At 45.4% G+C, this 21428-nt stretch overlaps 2 non-coding genes across 2 annotated transcripts; one reads left to right on the forward strand and one right to left on the reverse strand.

Annotated features, from left to right (window-relative positions):
- Positions 1-16869: 16869 nt before the first annotated feature.
- Positions 16870-16944, reverse strand: Trnat-ugu. The gene has a single exon. It is a non-coding gene; the product is annotated as a tRNA-Thr (tRNA).
- A 402-nt stretch (positions 16945-17346) lies between these two features.
- Trnat-ugu lies at positions 17347-17421 on the forward strand. Its single transcript has one exon. It is a non-coding gene; the product is annotated as a tRNA-Thr (tRNA).
- The last annotated feature ends 4007 nt before the right edge of the window (positions 17422-21428 follow it).

Consider the following 21428-nt stretch of genomic DNA (forward strand, 5'->3'; position numbering starts at 1 on the left):
GATCCGTACCAGATCGGGTTGACGGAGGAGATAGAGAAGATCCAAAGAAGAGCGTCGCGTTTCGTCACAGGGTTATTTGGTAAGCGTGATAGCGTTACGGAGATGTTTAGCAAACTCAAGTGGCAGACTCTGCAAGAGAGGCGCTCTGCATCGCGGTGTAGCTTGTTGTCCAGGTTTCGAGAGGGTGCGTTTCTGGATGAGGTATCGAATATATTGCTTCCCCCTACTTACACCTCCCGAGGAGATCACGAATGTAAAATTACAGAGATTCGAGCGCGCACGAAGGCTTTCAGACAGTCGTTCTTCCCGCGAACAGGAAAGGGAGGTGATGACAGTGGCACGTAAAGTTCCCTCCACTACACACCGTTGGGTGGCTTGCGGAGTATAAATGTAGATGTAGAGGCATTGAACGTTTGATGGAACGTTCCGATCTGTTTTTTTGCAGGCTCTTGGTGACTATATTGAAAAAAAGGGTCATATACGTGTGCCACTTTGCGAGATTTGAATTTACTCCGAGGCTTACCTACATTCGCTCTGTCAGCGCACCTTTCTTCACGCTCTTCACCCAACGCCCTTTTCCACTCTTCATCTCAGTGTCAGTGTTCACCTTCCAATTGCAATCTGAGACGTTTTAGTTCTCTGTAACAATGAAAACCGACGCACCAGTCCCGCCAGTAATACACAACGTCGAATCATCGAACATACTAGGTTCAAAGAAGCTGCAGTGCCCCAGCTTTGAGTCAACACTAGGCGTACCATTAGCGTATGTTACGTCCATAAGCCCAAGTTGATCTTTTCCGTCCAGGAAGGAAACGATTGGTTACAGGGTGTAACGAACAACCAGTGAACTGTTTTAATCACGATTTGTTCCTGCAGCGACAGCAACCACATGTTTGCATCTGTACGTTCTCCATCTGATCAAAATTATCAGGACACCTTTAGCGGGCATGAATATGGGTTGTGTCCATCCTTCGCCTCTACGACGGCTTGAACACAGATGGAGTCCCTTTCAAAGAGGTGTCTCAATGTCTCTGAAGGAAGGGCAGCCCATTCTTCATAATGAGCCGAAATCAGAAAAGGTAGTGAATGATGTTGGATACTGGCCTCTGGAGCGAAGTCAACTTTCTGACTCATACAAAAGGTGTTCCGCTGCATCCGGTCGGGACTCTGGGCAGGCCAGTCCGTTTCACCGTCTCACAGATGCTGCTTTATGAGAAGGCACAGTGTCTTGCTCATACAATCGTCGTATCAGAACTGAACCTCTATTGCACGTAGCAGTCAGTGCTGTTAAATGTATTCATATTCTTCCAAGTTCATCATTTGCTTAAGCGTTACCACGGAAAACACCCCCATACCTTATCAGCACATCATCCGTAGTTCACCGTTGGCACTGGGTGATGACAAAGTTCTCCAGGCGTTTGTCAAATCCGGGCACTTCCATCGGATTGCCACTCGGTATAGCGTGATTCGTCACTCCAAGCCGCGCGGTTAGAGGCACCATGTCACTGATTGTGCGGCACCTCCCGCCGGAGGTTCGAGTCCTCCCTCGGGCATGGGGTGTGTGTCGGTCTTAGTTTAATTACCGTGTAAGTGCAGGGACCGATGACCTCAGCAGTTTGGTCCCTTAGGAATTCACACACATTTTAACATTTTTGAACACCACTCAGAATCAATCGTTTTCGGTCATCCACTGTCCATTGGCGTCGCTTGGCATTAGCTACATAAATATGTGGCCTATGAGGAGCTGCTTGACCATTGTAACCCATTCTTTTTAACTCCCTCCGCACAGTAATTGTGCTACCTGCACCGATTGTAGCACTTCGGAACTCACGAGTAATTCCTTCCCCCGATTTCATGCTATTTTTTACAGACACCCTCCGCAATGGTCGACGGTCCTTGTCGGTCAGTACATGAGATCTGCCTGTTCTGGGTTTAGCTGTGGCTGTTCCTAAGCGTTTCCCGTTCACAGTTACATCACTAAAACTCGAATTGGACAGCTTTAGAAGTGTTGAAATGTCTCTGATGGTTTTGTTGCTCAGGTGACACCCAGTGATTAGCCCGTATTCGACGTCACTGGTCTCTCGTGATCGGCCCATTCTGCTGTTACTTCTTCTCTACAGACAACACAGTGCACCTCTCCTTTCGTAGTTGCGGGTCCGCTTTTCGTGACTTCTAGTGGCCAATTCCGCGTTACAAAGGTGTGTCCGGGCACTTACGATCAGACAGGGTAAGTCTACTGCGAGAAATCGGACCCTTCAGTGTTCTGGTGAATTTTTTTTTTTTTTTTTTTTTTTTTGCGAGTGTGAGGGTATTTTGGCAGAAAAAGGGTTAAATATGGTAGCAAACCGAATAAATAAAAATTACATTCTCACTCTGCAAGGAGCCATCTCCGAAATTTGTCGGAGTTCGTGTTCACCCTTTAGAATATTTACAGCTTTGAAAACCTTCAGAGCTCTCCTTAAAATTTAAATACTTTTATACGTTTTATGCAGAAATTAGGTGTTTTCCGGCGGTAGTTTCCGGTAAATTCAAAGCAGAAATGACATTTAAACTCTCAGGGTTGCAACAGCCGTGCCAGCCGTAAGTACAGTACATACTAACGAGCCGACTCGAGAAGCGGCTTCGTGACTTCCGTGTGGGAACATACAGGGGCATGCAATGCCCAGAGAACTTCCGCCAACGAGAATGGCCAAGGCCACAGTTAATGGCTGGCGAGACCCCACCCCGCGGATGACGCTGTCGGCTGCAGATGCTGCCGGGCCGGCTCCGCTAGCGATGAAGTCACCGACGCAAGCGGCAGGTGCCCGCGGGATCATGTCGCAATGTACGGTTTGTTGTGCCGCCACCTAGCCTCCTACACACGTATCAGACGCGCACGTAACAACATAAGATCGGGCAGATTCGTCCAGACTGGAAGCTGTTCTGGCAACACTGTGACACTTGACGAAGTGTACTCTAGAATAGGGCAGGGGTGGCGCCTAGAAGGTGTAGAGTCCTCCGTCGGTTGATGCAGAACTTCAGTACAGAGCCCGAAGTCCACACGCTACGGTCGCAGGTTCGAATCCTGCCTCGGGCATGGATGTTTGTGATGTCCTTAGGTTAGTTAGGTTTAACTAGTTCTAAGTTCTAGGGGACTAATGACCTCAGCAGTTGAGTCCCATAGTGCTCAGAGCCATCAACCCGAAGTCCACACAACAGAAATGCAGACTGCACAAGTGATCCCGAAGGAGGGATGGCGGTTGTCGCTGAAACAACCGCATTCTTGTTAGGTTTATTCGCACGTCAATTTAACCTGACTGTTAAAACCGCTCAGAATAACAGATTTATCAGATAACCGATCTTCAGCTTTTTATTCTTGTTATTTTTTATAAATCGAACAAATGTTGTAAAATTTTGACTCACTCGAGTTCAAGATACATAGAATTATGCCGGCCGCGGTGGTCTCGCGGTTCTAGGCGCGCAGTCCGGAACCGTGCGACTGCTACGGTCGCAGGTTCGAATCCTGCATCGGGCATGGATGTGTGTGATGTCCTTAGGTTAGTTAGGTTTAAGTAGTTCTAAGTTCTAGGGGACTGATGACCACAGCTGTTAAGTCCCATAGTGCTCAGAGCCATTTGAACCATTTGAACATAGAATCAAATTATAAAATCAAATAGGCAAATAAAAGAAAACTAATCTGTTCACCGTTCGCCACTTCTCTCAAAGAGAGATAAGTGATTGAATACGACAAATAAACACCAGTATTCTGCTACTGATTTCTTTAAAACTCCGCTCAAAAATCACTTTGTAATCGGGGACAATACCACTCCTTGGACATTACGAATAGACAGTGCTGAAGGGTGAAAGATGAGGCTGAAGAACTATTTTTCGTGTTAATTTGTCCGTTTTTTGGGGTTTTAAACGGTCGGTTTTTCCCATCCCTATCTTGAAGCCACTGGAGTAAATGATGCGGTTTCGGAGCAGAAAGTTTCTGATCTGCTCCAGTTCCCTTAGTGCACTAAATGCATTGCAACAATGTACGCAGTGGAGAAAATGTTATAAACAATGTAGGGCAATCTGCTCATTCCTCAGCAGCAAGGAAAACACGTGTCATTCTGCTGGGTACGAGATCACGTGAGACTTCGGGGAAATGAGCAAGCAGATTACGCGCCCTAGGAGGCCAGCAGGGAACATGACGAGGCACAGTGTGCCATTCCCCCGCAGGCTGTCACTTCGCTGTTGAGGCAGAGTGCCATGAAACTATATCACGACGAGTGACTGAGAGTGACGTACAATAAACTGCATTCGGTGAAAATAACTATCCGGGCAAGACGTACCTCATACGGGTCACTGCGGCAGTATGAGGTGCCCCGACCCGCGTCTTCATGTGGCACTGTCCCCTATCAAATGCATTCATACTCCGGCAAGAGAACCTTCATCCCCCTCCCTCCGTCTGTGATGCCTGTGACATGCAAATACCACTTTACGCCACGTTTTAACTTAGTGCACTTTTCATTGCCGTGATAGGACAGAGAGAAATTTGGGTGGGTATCTGCCCTCTATTTTAACTGCAGACGCGACGAGTATGGTAAAGACTTCTAAAATTTTGTGTTGTGTCTGGACTCTCGCCTCAGCTTTTAGGCTGAAAATTTTAGTGTGTTTCAGAGTGGCTAGGTGGTCTTTGCTGTTCCAGCGGTAAGCCGGCCATAGCTATCTGCTATATTATTTTAATTCTCTTCTCACATTACACCGCACTGTCCATGTGTATTTTATTTTTCAAAGGTGTTCGCCAATCCCGTATCCTTCTTGTTGAAGAGTTGTCAGTTATTTTGAAAGCCGCGATGTGGTGCTTGTGGCGTAGAGATCACAGTGCGCCACATTTTACTGCACTGTGTTTTATTTTCGGACCAAAGGGCGGCAGCTCATTTGTCGACAAATTTGCCTTCTCTGTTAGCTGACAGTGAAACGAATGTGGCACAACTTTTAAAATTTTGTGAATTCCCCGTCATGTTCCCTAAAATTTAAGGACGATGTTTTTAACATGTTATTAGGATGGCTGGCTCATCCGTGTTTTTTGTTCTCGTACTTGATAAAGCAGCCACACATTCCTGTGAATATAGTTTAGTTTTCCTCTTCTCTTCCGTAGTTTTACCAACCCTGTCCCTCAAGATGTGAAGTAGTGTGATTGTGCAGGTGATCATGGGCGAGAGTGAGTGCGATATTATCTCAGATTGCAATTTTTTTTCTCTTTTCTCGGTTGTTTTTACCAACTTCGTAACGGTGCTGATAATCTCGCAGTTGAGTGCCTCCCCCTCCCCCCTCCACACACAGTATCTATTGGCATAGTTTGTGAACTCCGGGGAAAGCAGCAGGCGTGGCGTACATTTAGAGAGCAGTTCCGTTCTTAGTATGGGACAGCTGGCTTGCGGACTGTCAACTAGAGATGGGCAAACTCGGTCATCCTTGAGAACCAGTTCACGGGTGCTCGCTCTTTTTTTTGGGAAGCGTTCATTTCTACTCTTTCACCGTTTATTTGTGCATGGTATATGGTTGTTATGAAAAATAGAAAATTAGCAGCATAGGTGACTGAAGATGGAAGGCGCAAAGAGGGGGCACTTGCCTCCCCTCCGGGGTACAGAGTTCTTATTCATTATAGAATTCTCACACACCTGTAGAAGTAATTTTCGAGATTCTGCAAAACCTCTCGTTTAGCCAACTGCAGCGTTATGTGGCTGACAGCAGTGAAATAATATAAGGTGGCGCACGAAAAACCGATCCCGAGTAGAGATTGCTCGCCAATTACGCACGATTTGTTGACCGCTACGAGCAAAATAGATAAACAGGTAATAATTAGGCAGTAAAGAAATAAAGAAATAAGCTAATGCAAGCAACTACTTCGAAACAATAGATGACGATTGGTGGGCGACAATGAGCAGTCTAGTACTCGGGGCCGATTTTTCGCCGCCACCCTGTACCACTGAAATAATATTGTAGAAGTTGCCGTATTCTCTTTACAAAATGTGACACCAGACACTAGATTATGGAGCGCGAGCTTCATTCGGTTGTATGTCGGTCTGTCTTCCATAAAAATGAACATGCTGTTTGACCTTGGATCAAAAATTACGGTAAATTGCCACTTCTGTGTGCCGTGCCGAATTCCTTTTCATCTGTGATAACAAAAAACTTGCATTTTTATTAGTATGTCTTCTGCCGTTCATCGAAATAGTGAAGTAAGCCGATATGCCCTTTCGTTACCTGAAAAGATGTATTACATATCACGGAATTTTTATGTAATTTACGTAATTATAAAATACATTTTAATTACCGGTCGCGGACTCTGAATACAATATGAAAAGAACCAAAGTCCAGGTTCAAAAAAGGTTTGAAGTTGATCTAGAACGCGCAGCGAACGAAACGAAGAACTCGATACTGAACTAACTAGGAGCAGTCGGCAGTGGAACTGAGACGAGTGGCCACGCGGAGGAGGACGAGCCCGGCCGAGGGAGATCGAGACCGAGACAGACGGGAACGTGACCGAGGCTGGAATGAGACCGACCGCTTCCCGTTCCCGGGAACTATATGCAGAAAGCCGTGACCGAAGTGAACTACGAAAGACCGTTCCTTAGAATTCGTTCCTCGCTCCTTCCGTTCATCTTGGTGAACCGCTCCTTTGGACCCGTTAGTTCGCGAACGGCCCAACTCCACTGTCAACGGCCGTGCGGATGACAGATGGCCGGCGACAGGTGGGTGTCGCGTGCCCCGCTGTGCACGTGCTAAATCCCGTCACGGCCGCGAGCGAGGCCACTGCGCCGACGGCGGCGCCCACGCGCGGGAGCAGGGAAAACTCCGTCTGACGTATCTGTCTGCTCAGCTCACTCAGAAACAGTTCTGTTGTGTGTCTTCCTCGACGTACAAGCATTTAGTTCAGTTGCTACAAAACACTCTAGTGCCAAGATAGCGACACTAGCAGGGTAGTAACACTAGACGCAGCAAGATTGGGTACATATATTCCGACCCGAAAGGAGGTGGGGTGGCAGCAGGAAGGGTAACTGGCCACCCGCTTCCACTAAAATTGCCAGATCCAGAATAACATAACCGACCCAATGAAGGCACGGGATAACGAACTAACAAACTAAAAATTGAATTTTCTCGTTTTGAGTATATAGAAGGAGCGATCTGTGTTACTCGCAAAAAAAAAAAAAAAAAATCTAGAGCCAAGATCGCATAAATATTTATTTATTTAAAATGACCGATTTCGACGGGCTTTGCTGTCACCTTCAGGTCTTAAAGATGTCAATTTCCACAAGCTGCTTTATGTTTTTAAAATATTTTAGGTATGACGTACCTTTTATAATGTGCTGTTTCTTATCCTCGTGACAACTTGGCGTAAGTTCCAACTTAAAATGAACATGTTTCATAACAGAAAGATTTTTAAAACCTGAAGATAACAGCAAAGTCTGTCGGAACAGGTTGTTTGAAATGCAGAAATATTTATGCGATCTAGGCTCTACAATTTTTTGCAAGTAACACAAATCGATCCCATTCTCAAAACGAGAGAAAATTCAATTTTTAGCTTATGTTAGATGTGGCCTTATCCCGTGCCTTCATGGGGTCGGTTATGTTATTCTCGATTTTGCAATTTTATTGATAGCGGGTGGCCACATACCCTTCCTGCTGCCACGCCACCCCCTTTCGGGACGACATTTATATACTCCATCTTTCTATGTCTAGCGTTACCCATTTGAAAGTGAGAGAACGTTTTCGAAATGTTTGTGAATCTTGTAACTCTAAATATAGATAAATGTAAATTAATTCAGATGAATAGGAAGAAGAATCCCGTAATGTTTGAATACTCCATTAGTAGTGTAGCACTTGACACAGTCACGTCGATTAAATATTTGGGCGTAACATTGCAGAGCGATATGAAGTGGGACAAGCATGTAATGGCAGTTGTGGCGAAGGCGGATAGTCGTCTTCGGTTCATTGGTAGAATTTTGGGAAGATGTGGTTCATCTGTAAAGGAGACCGTTTATAAAACACTTATACGACCTGTTCTTGACCGAGCGAGGTGGCGCAGTGGTAGCACACTGGACTCGCATTCGGGAGGACGACGGTTCAATCCCGCGTCCGGCTATCCTGATTTAGGTTTTCCGTGATTTCCCTAAATCGCTCGAGGCAAATGCTGGGATGGTTCCTTTGAAAGGGAACGGCCGACTTCCTTCCCTAATCCGATGACATCGCTGTTTGGTCTCTTCCCACAAACAACCCCCCAACAACCTATTCTTGAGTACTGCTCGAGCGTTTGGGATCCCTATCAGGTCGGATTGAGGGAGGACATAGAAGCAATTCAGAGGCGGGCTGCTAGATTTGTTACTGGTAGGTTTGATCATCACGTGAGTGGTACGGAAATGCTTCAGGAACTCGGGTGGGAGTCTCTGGAGGAAAGGAGGCGTTCTTTTCGTGAATCGCTACTCAGGAAACTTAGAGAACCAGCATTTGAGGCTGACTGCAGTACAATTTTACTGTCGCCAACTTATATTTCGCGGAAAGACCACAAAGATAAGAGAGGTTAGGGCTCGTACAGAGATACAGAGGCATATATGCAGTCATTTTTCCCTCGTTCTGTTTGGGAGTGGAACAGGGAGAGAAGATGCTAGTTGTGGTACGAGGTACCCTCTACCACGCACCGTATGGTGGATTGCGAATATGTATGTAGATGTAGGGGAGGGGGAGGGGCTTGGGGGGCTGTAGCGCCCCTCCCCCTAATGGAGTATCATATTACGCTGGATAAAATGACTTCAGAAATCAGCGAATATATTACTTCAGCAGATTGAATCATTTTTTTATAATTATGTAGCAATATAGATTGCAATTTATTTCAAACACATTTTAACAAATAGCTTACTACCTAAACCAATAAATATCATTTAACTTGAAATGGACGTCTTCTTATTTATTAATATACATTGGATGTATATTAATGCACGAGTACCACTTACAATAATCATGAAAGCTAAATATGCCGGGTATGCCTACCAACACTTAAATTACTGACCCCAGACAAAAACTTCGAAATCGCCGGACATCAGGATCAAATCGTATTATTGTCCCGGGCACACACATTATGTAGACACGTTTTTTCCCTGAACACCAAAACAGTTACCAAAAACTGCTTTAACCAACACCAAATTTTACCAATTTGTCGGTGGAGAACCCCAACTCTCCTTTGTTAAGCGATATTCCATTCCCCCAAACCCCCTCCCCAACCCCCATGAGCCCTCCCCCCCCCCCCCCCCCCCCTTGAACGACTTCTAGAATCGCCCCTGGGCGAATTGTGTTGGCGACAATCGGTGCACAACCATAGTGTCGCCATGTTGAAGTCCCTAATATCTTGAATACAACAATCGGATTATGCACACACACACACACACACACACACACACACACACACACACACACACACACACACAGTGATAATTGAATCTCCATTTCATTGCTTACGGTAATAAGGGAGTTCGACTCATGGACAAGAACGCGTCGTGATTCACATTCCACATGTTTTTCGCAGTTTTTCGAAACCACTGAACGAATTCCTCTGTTTTAATAACTGTGCGCCTTGCGTTGTTTAAGAAAACCTTAAAAGTGTATTTTTTGAACACCATCATGATGTCCACCCCATATTGGCTTAAAATTCTTAAAAAAGGAAGATATTTAAGTGCAACACATTTTCGATGTTCAGATGTCTTTGCAAAATTCTGGGATAATGAAAAAAAAATTCGAAGGCTCTTTTCACAAGAAGAGAAACGGAAATTTGTCTGTGAGACAATCGTTAAAATTTGTAAAAATATACACAGAGTAAAGCAAAATTGGTTGGTTGGTTTTGGGGAAGGAGACCAGACAGCGTGGTCATCGGTCTCATCGGATTAGGGAAGGATTGGGAAGGAAGTCGGCCGTGCCCTTTCAGAGGAACCATCCCGGCATTTGCCTGGAGTGATTTAGGGAAATCACGGAAAACCTAAATCAGGATGGCCGGACGCGGGATTGAACCGTCGTCCTCCCGAATGCGAGTCCAGTGTCTAACCACTGCGCCACCCCGCTCGGTGGTAAAGCAAAATGTTAAAGATATCGATACCCATAAGATCAACCGCCAACAGTGATTTCAGAACACTGTATAATAGTGAAATTCACAGCTTTTGCAGCGAAGCAGATCCTCGTGCAACAGCCAAAACCAAAAGATCACAAGGACAAAATGAGGGGAAACTGGAATAACAGAGCACGGTGCCTCATCATTTTCTTCAGCACAGATGCATCATGGCTTGAAAAATTTAGTAAGAGTTCCAGCTGCATTGCTAGAATGTAAAGAGGCATTGGTCTCGACACGAAATGTGATATCCCGTAGATGCTACGGAGCGAGAAAGCCTAGTGGTAAGACATCGGACTCGTATGCCGGAGGACGGCGGCTCAGGTCTCGTCGGACGTTACAGGATTAGGTCTTCCTTAATTTCCTTAAATCTCAAATTGTAACGCTAATGTAGAATCCTCTGCCAAAACATATTTGAAAGCAAGCATGGACAAAATACGAACAAACTCTTGTAGCTACTTCGCTACAACTTCTGCGCCAGTAGTAATGTGCACGTATGTGTCACCTTGGGTACTCGGGATGTCACCAGTTAATGAAAGCCGAAGAGTTGGCCTTAGTGGAATGCTCGCTGGTGTTCACGAACCGGCCGGAGGGTCTGGGCGGGTATGGACGCGTTTCACTTTAGGTGCAGCAGCCGCAGCGGCGGCAGCTCGCAGAAACCTGTTCTGTGACGGCAAGGCACTGCGCAGCATTGTGGCCGCCTGGCGCGCGGGTTTCGTCAGCGCAGCACCTGCTGGACCGCGGTCTGCCGTTGCTGTGGTAGCCGACTGGCTGCACTCACACATCCGGCGGACGAGGCGGCGCTGGGCTGCTAACGCAGGGATGCCCACACTCGTCATCAGCTGTTGCCGGCGCGAGCTTCTTCCTCTGACGCGGTGTGATGCTCAGTCTGTGCGCGCCGTTTCTATCTCTCTCTCTCTTTCTCCCTCTCTCCTTCTTTCTTTGTGCTTCCACATCCAGTATTTGTTTCCTCTTCTGTCCTGAAGAAGCTACCCGCACAACAGACCGATCCACTGTGAAACGGGCGCTGATGAGAGACGTTGATAACGCGCTTCGACCTAACATGTATGCTTCTAGCCACTGCACAATATCTTATGGACAGTACCTCGAACTGTATGCCCGCGGAAGGAGCGCGGGAACAATGACGCTCATTAATGTCTCGCATCTTACTCTCATAGGCGAGATACATACTGAGGAGACGAAAGTCATAGTATACGTCACAATAATGTGGCAGACGACCTTTTCCCCTGCGTATAGTCAGCAACTGGACGTGGCCTGGACGCAACAAGTTGTTTGAAATCCCCTGGAGAAATGTTTAGCTATGCTGCCGTATTAGACGTCCATTATTGCGGAAGTGTTGCCGGTGCAGGATTTTGTGCACCGACTGACTTCTTGATTGTGTCTCATAAATATTCGATAGAATCCACGCCGGGCAATATGGGTGGCCAAATCCTTCGCTCGAAGTGTTCAGGATCTTCTTCAAATCAGTCGTGAACACTTGTGGCCCGGTGAGAATGCTGTCTTTGCTTTGGAACACGAAGCCCACATGAATGGCTGCAAAATGTGTCCAAGTAGCCGAACAAAACCATTTGCTGTCAATGATCGGTTCAAATGGATCAGATCGGCCAGTTCATTCCTTGTAAACAAGGCCTACGCCATTATGGAGCCACCACCAGCTTGCACTGTGCCTTGGTACCATGAGTTCGTGGAGTCTGCGCCGCACTCGAACCCTACCAGCTGCTGTTACCAACTGAAATCGGGTCTCATCTGACCAGGCCACGGTTTTCCAGTCGTCTACGGTCCAACCGGTGTGGTCACGAGCCCACGAGGGGCGCCGCGGGCAATGTCGTGCTGTTAACAAAAGAAACTCGCGTCAACCGTCTGCCGCCATAACCAGTTGACGCAAAATTCGAGCGGTTCTAGGCGCTTTAGTCAGGAACCGCGCGACTGCTAAGTCGCAGGTTCGAATCCTGCCTCGGGTATGGATGTGTGTGATGTCCCTAGGTTGGTTAGGCTTAAGAAGTTATAAGTTCTAGGGGACTGATGACCTCAGATGTTAAGTCCCATAGAGCTCAGAGCCATTTTGACGCCAAATTTCGCCGCACTATCCTAATGGATATGTTCGTCGTGCGTTACATGTTTATTTCTACGGTTATTTCTCGCAGTATTCCTTGTAGTACTGACAACTCTACGCAAACGTCGCTGCTCTCGGTCGTGAAGTGAAGTCCGTCGACCACTGCATTGCATCTCAGTGAGAGTTAATCCCTGAAATCTGGTATTCTCGGCACACTCTTGACACCGTGGATCTCGGAATATTGAATTCCCTAATGATTTCAGAAATGAAATGTCCAATGTCTCTAGCTTCAAGTACTATTCCGCGTTCAAAGTCTGTTAATTCCCTCGCGCGGCCATAATCACTTCGGAAACGTTTTCGCGTGTATCATCTGAGTACAAATGTGAACTCCGCCAGCGCACGGGCCTTTTATATCGTGGGTACGCGGTACTGCCGCGATCTGCATACGCGCATATCGCTATCCCATGACTTGTCACCACAGTCTACGATAGTAGAGGCTATAGATTTTTCGCATACTGATCTTCGAATGCTTCTCTCCGAATGTACCGAACAGGGTTTCGCAAGTTTATTCCAGAAATTGCCATTAAAGCTCCCTCAACATATCTTTCTACACATAAGTATGCATTGTACCGGCCTCTTGCGATGCTAGTAGCGCGTCTCCGAATCCGTACGATGTCTGCTGTCATGACGACTTGACAAGGGCTTGAACTGTTGTAGCTGAACCCTACAATACGTCGCGCTTCGGATGCTCTGCACCTCCCCAGAATTCCCCCAATAGATTTATCTTCCACTCTTCTTCCCCACTGCAAATTTCAGATGTTTCATTTGATGTCGCTTCTTAATAGTACTCATAGAAACGATATGACTGTATACCGCTTATCTTTTAATCTGGTATTATTGGGTTCTTTCTCTTCGTTACGCACACTTCGTTGCATTTATCCACATTTGAAGATGCTGCCATAGGAATGTACCAGTTGGAAATACCGTTTTAAGTCGTCCTGTGCTTATTACGACCTTCCAACTACGATACTTTCTCTAGATATCGGTGTAGTTAGTGAACTGAGTGCTACTGACCCTGTTCACTGTTAGCAAGTTATTTATGTATATGGAGATGATACTGCGCACCTTTTGGCACACCTTATTTTACATTAGTTGTTTTGAACATTCGGTTTCTAGTATAACTCAGTTCTCATAGTCCAAAATTCTTTCAGTCTTTCAGGTAATCACACATCTGTGAATGTACACAGTGTGATCGTTGTTTGCGTATCAGCTGTGCGACTTTGTGTGTGGTGTGTGTGTGGGGGGGATTGCTGTTGGGTCACCTGAATTCGTGAATAAAAAAACGCATGTAGGTTCGCAAAAACGTGATGCTTATAGTTTTCTACATAATTACTTTCTCTGGCCGCATATGGGTGCCTTTCGTGTCGTCGGACACTGTATTTCGAACGTTCGTAATGGACCCGTATCGGCTTCTGTTAAGAGTACATTCCGGTTCTGGAAGACAGACGAAGTTTGCCGGTACCAAAATTGGTGAGTACGTTGGGTGGGGAGGATTGTTTCTTGGTATCTGTACTGAAACAGAGGACAGTCACGGCGTGCTCTGGAGCTCTGTAATGTCACAAAGACGACTCCATGCTTTTGTAAAGATTGCCTCGCAAAGCTCTGGTCCTTCCTAGGGAGACAGTTCATTACGCCCCTCGAAAACGACAGGGTGCCTTTTGGGATAGAGTTTTTCATGGCCACGGGAAAACAAGATTAGCGTCTTTTGTAAATCGACTCGGCAACAAATTGTCACCTCTGTAGTCGCTGAGTTGCTCGGCGTCATTGATATGACGTTTTATAAATAGACATTATTTGAAGCACGAAGTTCGCTCAGTAGTGGCAATGAGCTTCAAGACAATGGATTTAGCTCCTGCGTTGTTGATAAAATTTGCACACTTGTTCATGTATAATCCTTTCTTTTAGCGTATAAAGACATGCTTCACTGATGTTGTGCATATGTTCCGCTTTCCTATGCATCATATAGAATGGTGTGAACGTTAGTTCTGCTAATGTGATATTCCTCTGTTAACAAGCGGAATCCCAAAAGTCTATTCTGATGAAGCAAATCGCGCACACTTTGCACGTGATTGCCCGTGGATGGCCCTATTTTCGGGTTATCGCTCGCCGAGTTACTGCGTATATCGTCGTCCGCGGTAAAAGATCGTCGAGGTACACCCGCATCAATGTGTGAAATGTTTATGATTCATTTCTCTAACATTTCAAGCAAACCTTGGGAGACTCACGCTGCCCATTTCATTGATATTCAAATAAGGTTGCACGAATAGTGATACGTGGTTTATTATGCATAGGTGGTAGATTTCGAAATACTTTCGAGAAATTGAGTTATTATCTATGAACATCTAGCACAGTTGAACATGGGTAGCGAAAGGCTCCGTCCCGAGTTTTAACGTAGTGACTTGGATTAACCGATCTCTATTGATGGATGAACGTAGATTTTAGCTTCATTTCTCACAAATACAAGCTGGACACCTTAGCCGTCGCGTCGTGCTTTCGCGTTATCAACTATTAGAGAAAAATTTTATCAAATATTTGCAGGGTATTAACTATATTTTGTCCAAGGGTCAAAGTTCGAATTGTCTAAGACTGCACTCATTGTCATTAGCACCTTGAGCACTGTATGATGAACGTATTCAACATTCATGTAGGCCGTGTGTTAGAATATTCTGCATCTCTTAGCACTTGGCCTGGAATAGGACATGTTCATATTATATAGCTTGTATAATCAGTACATGTGACTGTTAAGCATAAAGTGCTACCACGCTGTCGATGAGGAGTGAAACATAAACCAGAGAGAAATAAGTGATGCATAAAAGACATAGTTCTGACTCCCTTGTACAGATATTTCTTTCTCTCTGTGCTGACACTACACAGTTAGTCTAAGTGAGTGATGATACAAAGGTGAATACAAACCACATTTGGTTTAGAACTACCGAAGGGGATGGCACCGTGGTCTGCCACTTAAACTCGCCTTCGTGAAGACGACAAATCAAATCCCCAAGCAGACATCCTGATTTTAGTTTTCCATGGTTTATGTGAATCCTGTAGGGAAATATTATTGATAAAGATACTTTGAAAAGGATCCGGCCGAATTCCTTCCCCAAAATGAGTTTGTGGTTTGTCGTTGTCGACGAGTCGTTAAACTCACACTTTTCTTTCCTTATTGTTCTCGTTGCGAACTCATTGTGAAGAAAAGAGTAGAGAATTTCACTTCATTCATTTTGGAATAGGATATGGGAAGCCAATGTCTGGTATCAAGAGTTTTGTTTTACAATAAACAAAAGTTTATGGTACCAACAGCCACTAACTTCAGTAAAATGTATAGTAATTTCCTGTTTACCTATTTTAGAAAAAGACATATTATTTGACAGACGTAGTCTTGAAGACAGCGACATACTTAATCGCCTAATGGGAAACGTAGACCTCCTTCGCACTCAGAGGTATATTTACTTCGTGAAGTCCAAGTTGCTCTGATCAGTGTAATTGTGACGATGCTTTTACGGTTTAGCGTAGTCTTTTTTTCTGCTATTTTTGTTGTTGTTGTTGTTGTTGGTGGTGGTGGTGGTGGTGGTGGTGGTGGTGGTGGTGGTGTCAAAAGCAAGGAAGTGAAACTGCTTTTTTAGTCTCGTATGAGCTCGTATTTGTAAAGTTTTGCTCTATGTAGGTATTACTTTTCTTATTCTCGGAAATCATTTTAAGAAAGGTTCATTCATGGACTAGCCAGAAAAGTTCAAAGCGCCTTTTATGAAGACATGTACAGTACTACCTTGTTCGCAACGGCAGTGTTGACAGCGAGGATAAATAGAAAACGAGAAACTATCCTGACGGGTGAGAAGAGCATCATCTGAAGCTGTAAAACTTTCTCACGCGTGGGCAGAGCGCGTCGTTGGCGTTAAGAGAGTTACGCGCTCGTTAATTTTCTTGCACACACAGACTTCCACGACGTGAGGACGCACACTGTAGGTACAGGCACCGTCTTAGCTAGCAGCTGTAGCCAGCCGACGCCACGCAATTAAAACACAGGGAACTTGAACTGGCTTAGGTGTTGTGCATTCCGACGGCCTTGGGCAATTCCAGCAGGACAATGCAACATCTCACACGTCCAGAATTGCTACAGAGTTGCTCCAGGAACAGTCTTCTGAGTTTAAACACGTCCCGGACATGAACATTATTGAGCATATCTGGGATGCCTTGCAACGTGCTCTCAGAAGAGATCTCCACCCTCTCGTAATCTTACGGATTTATGGACAGCCCTGTAGGATTCGTGATGTCAGTTCCCTGCAGTACTACTTCAGACGTTAGTTGAGCCTAGGCCACTTTGTGTTGCGGCAGTTCTGCGTGTTCACGGGGGGCCTACACGATGTTAGGTGGGTGTACAATAAATGGCATACCTGACCGCCAGAAGCTCCGCTGTATAGATGCAGATTTCAAGTGGAAGTGCAATCATTTGATAGGTGTCATTGGGGAGAATGTCAAGATTATATATGACGGTAGTATCTGTTCCCGAAAGAACAGTTACCGTGGATGACGATGCAGCTTTGCTGGAAATGAAATGATAATTAAATGGACACCCTAGCTGCAAACAGGCGTTGATGTATTTCGTGTTGAAAACGTGTGCCCCGACCGGGACTCGAACCCGGGACCTCCTGCTTACATGGCAGACGCTGTATCCATCTGAGCCACCACGGGCACAGAGGATAGTGCGTCTGCAGGGACTTATACCTTGCACGCTCCCCGTGAGATCCCCAATGAAATACATCAACGCCTGTTTGCAGCTAGGGTGTCCATTTCATTATCATTTCATTTCTAGCAAAGCTGCATGGTCATCCACGATAACTGTTCTTTCGGGAACAGATACTACCGTCATATATAGTTAAAATATGGCTTCCCGGCCATTGACCTTCTTGTGCGAACGCACACGCTATGCCCGAACTCGTACCGGACTTGGTAGATTAATCTGCCACGAGTAATGAGTATGATGGGCAAACATCTCTTAGGTGCACTACGAATGTAGTGGTGTGGACATGTTGGGAATGTGGATCTCACGGGGAGCGTGCAAGGGATAAGTCCCTGCAGACGCACTATCCTCTGTGCCCGCGGTGGCTCAGATGGATAGAGCGTCTGCCATGTAGGCAGGAGGTCCCGGGTTCGAGTCCCGGTCGGGGCACACGTTTTCAACATGTCCCCAATGAAATACATCAACGCCTGTTTGCAGCTAGGGTGTCCATTTAATTATCATTTCAGAGTGTTAAGAAGTGGTATTCCGTTGTTCGACTCACAGTTCTATTTCCGAGCGTACTGTGGCCAATATCTTTCAATAAATTGCTCCAGTTCGTAAGTGATGTCCGTCCCGCTTTTCTAAATTGTGGAGCAAGTATGAGCCCGAGTCTGTATTAAAGATGACATCAAACTGATATTGAATGCAAGGTAGCTTCGTTTCCTTTTAGATTACTGGTAACGGATTTCGCCATTTCTCGTCGCTTCTTACAAGAAGAGGAGATAGCTTCGTGCTTTTGCTGTGAAGTGCTCATGGTCGATACTACATTTATGGACTTACGATCAGATATCGATAAAAAACTCAAGAAAAATGTCTGTCTGCGTATTTCTTCGCATCTTCAGTGGCATTTCGGAAGCTTTCAGGAATTTATATCCTGGTTCTAAGGGTTAGGGGGATCACCTTATAATGGAGAACACCTAATTTATTCAAAGAATATTTCGTCGCATTCCTTATAGCATGTTTCCGTAGCCGAAGACAGAGCGGTTGTAGCCATTACACAAAATCAATAGTATCGTACGGTCCACTCTCAACTCCAAACGCAAGCAACTGTTCTTATTACGAGGGTGGTTTGAAAAGTTGTCGGAATCACCACGAGAGGTCAGCGCTAGCGTAACGAGTTGTTCACGTGATACTCATCGGATTGTTGCCTGTAAACACGTGCCACGTCAGTGCTCTTGGAAGAGAGCTGTGGCGGTGATGTGGCTCTGTTGTTGTTCCGGCTTTGTGATTTGCGAAGATGCAAAAATCGAGATTCGAGCAGTGATTAAGTATTTCGTAAAAAAAATATATGAATGCAAAGGATATTCCTGCCGATTTCCAGAATACACTCGGGACTCTGCTCCTTCATATTCAGCTGTTGCCAAGTGGACAAATGAATTTAAACTGGGTCGGGAGAGCGTAGATGATGATCTGCGCAGTGGTCGACTAAGATGTGTCACTACTCCAGAAATCATTGCAAAAGTGCACAAAATGGTCATGGTGGATCGCCGATAGAAAGTTCGTGAAATTGCTCACGCATTCCAGGTGTCATCTGAAAGGGTATATCACATTTTAACTGAAGAATTAGAATGAAAAAATCGTCTCTAAGATAGATGCCGCGAGTCTTGGATCAAAAACGCATGAGACTGGACATATCGAAACAATGCTTGGCCCGTATTAGGAGAAACGAACAAGATTTTTTGCGCCGTTTTGTGACCACTGATGAAACTTGGGTGCACTACCTTACCCCAGAGACAAAACAACAAAGCAGTGGAAACATGTCGATTCTCCGCCACCAAAGAAAGCAAAGACAATTCCTTCGGTGGGAAAGGTCACGGCATCAGTGTTCTGGGATGCGAAGGGAACTCTGTTTGTAGATTGTCTCCCCACTGGACAAACAATTACTGGAGAACACCTTGCTAACCTCCTGGACAAATTGCAACAAAAGATACGCGATAAATGGCCAGGTTTAGCAAGTAAGAAAGTCATCTTCCATGGAGAAAATGCCCGCCCGCACACATGTGCAGTCGCCATGGCAAAATTACACGAACTAAGGTATGTATTGTTGCCACACCCGCCTTATTCACCTGATACGGCTCCGTCAGACTTCCACCTGTTCCCAAAACTGAAAATTTTTCTCGGTGGACGAAGATTCACTTCACGCGAAGAATTAATTGATAGCCAGAGTTGGCAACTATATTGCAGGCCTCGAGGAAACTAATTTTCGAGATGGAAGCAAGGGACTGGAACATCGTTGGACCAAGTGCATTAATCTACAAGGAGACTACGTTGAAAAATAAAAAAAGTTTCGTGATGTAAGTATTTTTTTTCTATTCCGTTCAGAGAACTTTTCAAACCACTCTCGTATATTTGCACATCTATCCACATTGTTTGTTAGGTACTCAGTATGATGACTGCACGTTAGTTTCCAGTTTACTTTAACTCCACGGAGATTAGTATGCGACCGTACTTGAAATCTTTATGGGCCAAGTCATATTTGCGCTGAGGTGACTACGCCTTTTCCTCGTGAATATCATACGTGATAAGTGTTACTTTGTCTTCTTCGCATCGGCGTTCCGAAACGCACAGAACAGACTGGTCGAGCCTGTATGTCGCTGTGCTGCGCGCAGCCCGGCGTCCCCCGAAAGATGTCTGCGGTCGTGAGCACGGTCGGCGTCGCGTCCGCAGGCAAGCGCGGTCCGCCCGATTGTCTCCGGCATCACTTAGGCAGATCTCAGCCCTAATGGGCCTGGCGCGCCGCCTGCCATTACGTAATCACCGGACGGCGTTCCCAACTCATAAATATAACTCGTCCGGCCACCGGCGTCTCTGGGAGTACACGGTCCCGAGGCCTATAAGCAATCGAGCGAATGTGCGACGCCGCAGTCGTGCATATCATCGACTTTTGTTGCCCGGCAACGTATATCTGTGTCACAGAGTGTAATGTCAGACTGTTGTTGTCTTCAGTCCAGAGACTGGTTTGATGCAGCTCTCCAGGCTACTCTATCCTGTGCAAGCTTCCTCATCTTCCAGTACCTACTGCAACCTACATCCTTCTGAATCTGCTAAGTGTATTCATCTCTTGGTCTTCCTCTATGAATTTTACTCTCCACGCTACCCTCCAGTACTAAATTGGTGATCCCTTGATGCCTCAGAATATGCCCTACCAATCGATCCCTTCTTGTACTCAAGTTGTGCCACAAATTTCTCTTCTCTCCAATTCTATTCAATACCTCCTCATTAGCTATGTGATCTACCCATCTAATCTTCAGCATTCATCTGTAGCACCACATTTCGAAAGCTTCTATTCTCTTCTTGTTTAAACTATTTATAATCCATGTTTCACTTCCATACATGGCTACACTCCATACAAATATTTTCAGCAACGACTTCCTGACACTTAAATCTATACTCAATGTTAACAAATTTCTCTTCTTCATAAACGCTTTCCTTGCCATTGCCCGTCTACATTTTATATCCTCTTTACTTCGACCATCATCAGTTATTTTGCTCCCCAAATAGCAAATCTCCTTTACTATTTTAAGTGTCTCATTTCCTAATCTAATTCCCGCAGCATCACCCGATTTAATTCGACTACATTCCTTTATCCTCGTTTTGCTTTCAAGACTCTGTCCATTCCGTTCAGCTGCTCTTTCAGGTCCTTTGCTGTCTCTGACAGAATTAGAATGTCACTGGCAAACCTCAAAGTTTTTATTTCTTCTCCATGGATTTTAATGCCTACTCCGAACTTTTCTTTTGTTTCCTTTATTGCTTGCTCAATATACAGATTGAATAACATCGGAGAGAGGCTACAACCCTGTCTCACTCCCTTCCCAACCACTGCCTCGATTCTTATAATTGCCACCTCGTTTCTGTACAAATTGTAAATAGCCTTTCGCTCCCTGTATTTTACCCCTGCCACCTTCAGAATGTGAAAGAGTGTGTTCCAGTCAACATTGTCAAAAGCTTTCTGTAAGTCTAGAAACGCAGGTTTGCCTTTCCTTAATCTTTCTTCTAAGATAAGTCGTGGGGTCAGTATTGCCTCACGTGTTCCAACTTTTCTACGGAATCCGAACAGATCTTCCCCGACGTCGGCTTCTATCAGTTTTTCCATTCGTCTTTAAAGAATTCGTGTTAGTATTTTGCAGCCGTGGCTTATTAAACTGATAGTTCGGTAATTTTCACATCTGTCTACACCTGCTTTCTTTGGGATTGGAATTATAATATTCTTCTTAAAGTCTGAGGGTGTTTCGCCTGTCTCATACATCTTGCTCACCAGATGGTAGAGTTTTGTCAGGACTGGCTCTTCCAAGGCTGTCAGTAGTTCTAAAGGAATGTTGTCTACTCCCGGGGCCTTGTTTCGACTTAGGTCCTTCAGTGCTCTGTCAAACTCTTCACGCAGTATCATATCTCCTATT

Source organism: Schistocerca americana, chromosome 3 (genome assembly GCF_021461395.2).
Source record: "Schistocerca americana isolate TAMUIC-IGC-003095 chromosome 3, iqSchAmer2.1, whole genome shotgun sequence".
NCBI classification, from domain to species: Eukaryota; Metazoa; Arthropoda; class Insecta; order Orthoptera; family Acrididae; genus Schistocerca; species Schistocerca americana.